The sequence below is a fragment of the Suncus etruscus genome, chromosome 9 (genome assembly GCF_024139225.1).
Source record: "Suncus etruscus isolate mSunEtr1 chromosome 9, mSunEtr1.pri.cur, whole genome shotgun sequence".
Classification (NCBI taxonomy): Eukaryota; Metazoa; Chordata; class Mammalia; order Eulipotyphla; family Soricidae; genus Suncus; species Suncus etruscus.
The window spans coordinates 94,789,267-94,795,356 of record NC_064856.1 but is presented as its reverse complement, the minus strand read 5'-3'; the positions used below and the strand labels follow the sequence as shown (position 1 = coordinate 94,795,356).

General features: G+C 42.5%; 1 pseudogene; it reads right to left on the bottom strand.

Annotated features, from left to right (window-relative positions):
• Positions 1–5,269: 5,269 nt before the first annotated feature.
• On the bottom strand, positions 5,270–5,351 carry LOC126019973 (uncharacterized; annotated as a pseudogene).
• Between the last annotated feature and the right edge of the window lie 739 nt (positions 5,352–6,090).

The window sequence follows — 6,090 nt, the reverse complement described above, 5'->3', positions numbered from 1 at the left end:
ATAAACGAAAATAAGCCTAACAAAAGACTTATAAGAGCTCTATGTGGCATACAGTAAGATTTAATTTAAAAACATGAAAGAAGGTCACAATAATGGAGCGATAAACTTTATTCAGAGATGGTAAGATTCAACATCATAAATATGTCAATTTCCTCTAAATTATTTTCTAAATTCAATTCAATTCCAATAAAAATCTCAGAAAGGTCTGCCACTGAACTTGACAAATGGATTCTAAAAATAAATACGAAAGAGCAAGAATAGCCAAGACAGTGTTAAAGTTAGCAGAGTTTGTCCTAAAGGACATTAAGCTTTAATATATTATTGTTACATAGAGACTTAATAGAAAGACTTAATCTATAGCTAAGATATCAGGTTATGTGCACAAGGTTAGTAATGTGGATCAATTGGACAAAATAGCAAAACCAGAAACAGATTTGGAAAGCCTGTATCAAAATGGCCCCAGGTAGTACTGCAAATCAATAGGAAAAGATGAGCTAGTCAATCAATCAATGAACTGAATGGAAAACATAAAATTAGATGCAACCAAACACATAAACTCCCCCATGGGTTTGTGGTCTAACCATTAAAGGGAATGAAAGGGTGGGGGAACTAATTCTGGCTCTTTCCAGCCTGAGGAGGAATGTCCCTCAATGTGAACTGAACTGTGTTTAACAGTGAATGCTCTTTTATTCAAAGAGAAAAGAGTTCAAAATCCATCTTAACCCAATCAGAAAAACCATTAGCTTACCCACTCATCTCAAATAAAGGCAGGGCCAGAATGATCATTTTAGTTTTTATTGTTTAAGTTACTTTATTTAAAAAGCCTGTATCACATAGCTGACATAGTTGATAATAATATATTAGTTTCGAGATAAGTGAGAGTGAAATCATTTAATAAAAGAAAAGAAGAAAGAAAAGAAAGATAACAGAAACCAGAAAATTTGTGAAAATTATTGTATTCCACAATGAGATCATTAAGGAATTGTCAGGTTTCCTAAGATCCTGTTGCTAGTTAAACATTCTGTTACTTCATTTGTTTATGAACATTAGGTGACTTCAGATATTCGTGATAAATTGGGGGTGACAATATTAAAAACATTGGAGTTGTCACAAAGCTGCAAATTCGCAGTCCAGAAATTCTAAGCACGACTGTTGATAATGTGGCTTTTGTGAGGCATGTTTTTGACTACCAGGGCTTTCAGAAGTGCAAGAAGGTGTAGAGAAAAGGTGCCCACATTTACTCAAAAAAAAAAAAATGCCCTAGTGATGTCAGCCCAAATACCAGCATACCAAGAGTTTTGATCACATTGGTGTCTCTACAGAGAGCTGAAGAGGAGTGGTGAAGCAGGGCCATTGGTGAAATGGCCATTGTGGGTGATGAGTGCAGCAGGTGTGGCTTCTGCAGGGTGGGGACTTGACCTACCCTCTCCTCCTGAGATTGCCAGATTTCTGCTGTGTGGTCAGTGCACCCATGATATTTTATGGTTTGGGTTATACCTCTTTGAAAGCAGAATAAGTCCAGAGATAGCTAGGTGTAGACATGGTAACTGTTTGTCTTTTTTTTTTCGTTGTTGTTATTTGTTTTTAGGATGCACCCTCCTGTTGCATTAAATAATTAACGATGGGGCTGGATGGCGGTGGATGGCGATGGATTTTTCTCTCTGCCATCCCAGGCCATGTGGCTCAGCAACCCCATCCAGCCGGCGGGTCCCAGGCCCAGGTGAAAGGCGAAATCAAACTCACTCACAGGCAGGCATCAGGAACCATCAGCTTTATTCATGCCCTATTCACCACATGTGTGTGGCCTACTCATAACCTTTCAAGCACTAGTTATTCTTGGCCCTGCATCTCAACTTCTTTCAGCCATCTTCCCTTTGGCCTCCATCCTGGTCCAAAACCAAAAGAGGCAAAGAACCTAAAGCCAGCGAGCGCAGCAGGGCAGCCACCCTAATCCCCTGGCTCCAGGGTTATCTACCTATTCCAAGACCCCTCCCAGGAATGGGCGGGGTTTTAGGTAGCTACACCCAAATCCAGGGTCTCAGATAGGTACACCAACACCCTCCCTCCCCTTGGGTGAGGTGCCTGGGGAAGTCCATGGAAGTATCAGGATTATGGGAACTTCACTGGCAGAAGAATGGGACCTCAGAGGGGAGAGGGCTGTAACCCAACCCTCTAGAATTTACACCCCAGCATGTTTTTCCAGAAACCTCAGTGAGGCTTACTCAGTGGGGTAAGAATTTATTTGGGGATTTTGGTCATTGGTGTCTTCCTTTCCCTGGAAAACGCACTTGATAAGGGACCAAACCTCAAAGACAAAATGTGCAAGACTCTGAAGACATGACTCTCCTTGGAGCTGGAGAGATAGTAGAGTGAGTAGAGCACCCTACCTTGATATCCCCTTTGGTTCCACTGAGTCCCATCATAAGTGGTCCCTGAGCACAAGCCAGGAGTAAATTCTGATCACTGCCAAGGGTGGCCCAAACACAAAGCAAAATACAAAGATATGACTCTGAGTCCAGAAGGAATAATGACTCTGAGCCTTTCCTGATGGACTGGGTAGTGAGAGTCTGCTCAGAGGAAAAACTATACCTGCCAAGCCCCAGTGAGAGAAGCAAGAGAGAAAGACCTTCCAAGGGGGAATGAGGCGGTGGTACTCAGCATTAAGCTCTTGACTCAAACTCTAAGTTTAACTCAAACTTTAAGCTCTTGACTCAAAGTCACCCAGTGAAACCCAGTCACCTAGGGGTGTTTATAGGCTATAACAAATTATTGTTTTATGGCTGGGGGGTGCAGGCAGGATATGGGGCTTTTATGACTCACTAAACATCAGTAATAATTAAGCTCAGATTGGGCCCCATGACCCTTTACTAGCTCAAAAGCATTAAACACTCCCCCTCTTAGTGTGCCTTCTGGCTAACTCGTTTAAGTGGAATTCAGATGAGGTTCCACCAAGCACTCGAAACTCAAACCTCTGCTTTCCAAAGCAAGCAGGAAAGAGCGCAAGTTAGCTGGTTTAGTTGAGTTTTGTTTGGGCACAAATACACATACACACATATGCTCACACATGTGGTTGTGCATACACACACATGCATGAGGTGCCAGAGAAGAGATACTGCAGGAAATAACACACTTGCCTTGCATGTAGCTAACCTTGATTGGATCATTGTTACTCCTGAGCACAGAAGTAGGTGTAGCCTCTGATTACCACCTGTGTTACCCCCCCCCAAATCCAACACACACACACACACACACACACACACACACACACATAAACACAAACACAAAGCTAGTACCAAGCCAGGAGGGGTCCTGCACACTGCCAGGTATGCTTGCCTTCCCCCAAAAGGCTCCTTACCATCGCTTCCACTTCAGCATCTTTATAGTGCTCAGGTCCAGAGTAGAAGGATGAGACCATACAACTGGAATAAAGTTTAATACTTTAATCTGTCTGCCAACAAGACCCCCACTCTGGCCAGCCAGCGTTATTTCCCAAAGGAGTTGAGTCCTACCCAAGGTTATGAGGAAGATTATATAGGGAAAAGATATAGGGAGGTTCCAGCTTTCTGATGATCCTTAAAATGATTGGTTATTGTCTATGGGTACCTTCCTATTGCTCCCTTGTCCTTCCCTGATAGACTATCTGGTATGACCAGGTAGTTTGGGGTGGGGTCAATGAAAATAGGCTTGTGAAGACCTAACATGTGACTTACACCATGTGGTTCTTACAAAACAGTGTCTCTTACTGCTCAGAACCTGAGAAGAAGCCTGCCATGTGGCTTTTACAAAATGGTGTCCCTTTTTGTTCAGAATTCTGGTCACAACAATAGTTTAAAAGGGATCACAACTCACTGGTCCTCATCACTGCTCCCCAAATACCAAGGACTCTCCCCTCAAAAGACAAAGACATTAGAAGTCCAGTCTCTGAATGTATGAGGGAAATAGAAAGCCTGTCTAGAGTACAGGGGGGTGGGGGGTGGGAAGGAGGTATATTTGGGACATTGGTGGTGGGAATGTTACATTGGTGATGGGGTGGTGTCCTCTTATATGACTGAAACCCAACCACAATCATGTTTGTAACCAAGGTGTTTAAATAAAATATTATTAAAATAAAAAGTAAAAAATAAATGCTTTTACCAGGAAAAAAAGTCCATTCTCTAGAAGGAACTGCTGAAGGCCAGTGGGCAACTACTTGTGTCATTGAGCATCTTTTGGTTGTAAGCTGCTGAGATGGTTTTCCAACTGGATAGATCAGGAGAAGGAAATGCAGCAACTCAGACCACCAAAGGGTGGGCCCCTTTACGAATAGCTGAGCTGAGGGATTGGTGGATTCTACTTCCTTTGGGATCTACTTCCCTCTGCATTCTGTGTCTCAGATAGCCCTTTTCTACCTGAAGGCTTGGCAAGTCCAAGGTCTGCACTCATCACACAGCCTCAGCTCCAGAAGGAAAAACTGTCTACCCCTTGTTCCAGTAAAGCCCTAGAACTGAGTTACTTTGGGCCAAGTGCCCATGTTGAATGATGATCAAGGGGATGGAGTTGCTGAATATCCCAGTCTATGCTTGGTTTCCTCTGCAGTGTGGCATTCAGAAAATCCCAGCATCTTGTTCCATGAGCATGAGATCAGGCATGCCAGTCAATAACAGACATGGAGCTCTGCAGTGATGATTTCCTGATAAAATCAATCAATTAAATCTAATCCATCCTACGTAATGAGAACTGCCAGGGAGCAAAGTGAACAACTTGCAACATGAAAGAGGAAAGTCAAAACAAGTATTTGGCAAAACCTACCACGCCCAAAATAAAACTATTTAGGTATGAGCGTAAGAGATAGTACAGCCAGAAAGGCACCTAACCTGTATGCAGCTGATCCTGGTTCAATCGCCAACACCCTTTATGTCTCTGAGTACTTTCAGGAGTGATCCTGGAGCACAGAGTCAGGAGTAAACCCTAATCACTGCCAGGTGTGGCACCAAACACAGCTCCCCACAATGGAGTTAGTGCAAGCAGTAATGAACTACTAAAAATATTATTATAGTATTGTGATTCACCAAGCTACTCATAATACAGTTGTTCCATGCATTAAATATTCAAACACTAAGCCCACCACCATTGTAACCTTCCCTTCACCAGTGCCCCCAGTTTCCCACCCACCACCCTAGTCCTTACAATTAGCAGTTATTTTTAAGACTTTGGTAGAGGGACTGGAGCAATAGCACGGTGGTAGGGCATTAGTTAGCCTTGCATGTGGCCGACCTGAGTCAGATCCAGGTTCATGTCATCCTTGCACAAGAGCCATGCTAATCTTCTCTGTGTCATTCCAATTTTAGTATATGTGCTGCTGAAGAGAGCACCAGATCCAGGTTCGATTCCCAGCAATCCATATGGTCCCCCTAGTCTGTCTGGAGCGATTTATGAGCACAGATCCAGGAGTAACCCTTGAGTGCCTCCAGGTGTGGCCAAAACAAACAAACAAACAAAAAGACTTTGGTAGAAAACCTTGAGAAGTTTAAGTGGCTTTTTTTTTAAGGTTTCGAGTCAAAGGAGCACAGTAAAAACCAGTGTTAGAGTGGCAATTATCATTTGCATAGGCCCACCAAAATATGGCAGGCATGGGAAGTAAAAGCCTTGGACTTAAACTTTTGAGGTTAACTTAAACTAATATACATGTGCATGGAAATCTAAAAAACTACTATGCCTTCAAGTTTAAGGAGTTACATAAATTTTATGGCTTTAGATTGCTTGGTATATCGCTAAGAAATGTTATAATGTACTACAATCTGGGGACTTGAGGGACAAAGTATTTGTACAGGGGTTTGGTTTTATTTTTCTTAATGTTCCTTGACTGTAAGATCAAAATTAAGGTGTCAGCAGGGGGATTTCTTCTGAGAACTCTGTTTTTGGGTGATTGCCCTTTCGCTGTAACTTTACCTTGTCCTCTTTCTTTGCATCATTGTTCACATAATTAAAAATAAATAAATTAATTTTTTAAAAAAAGAAAACCTTGAGAAGATACAACATGCAAGAAAACCCAGAGTTGAGGCTGGAGCAATGGCACAGCAGTAGGGCATTGGCCTTGCATGCTGCTGACCC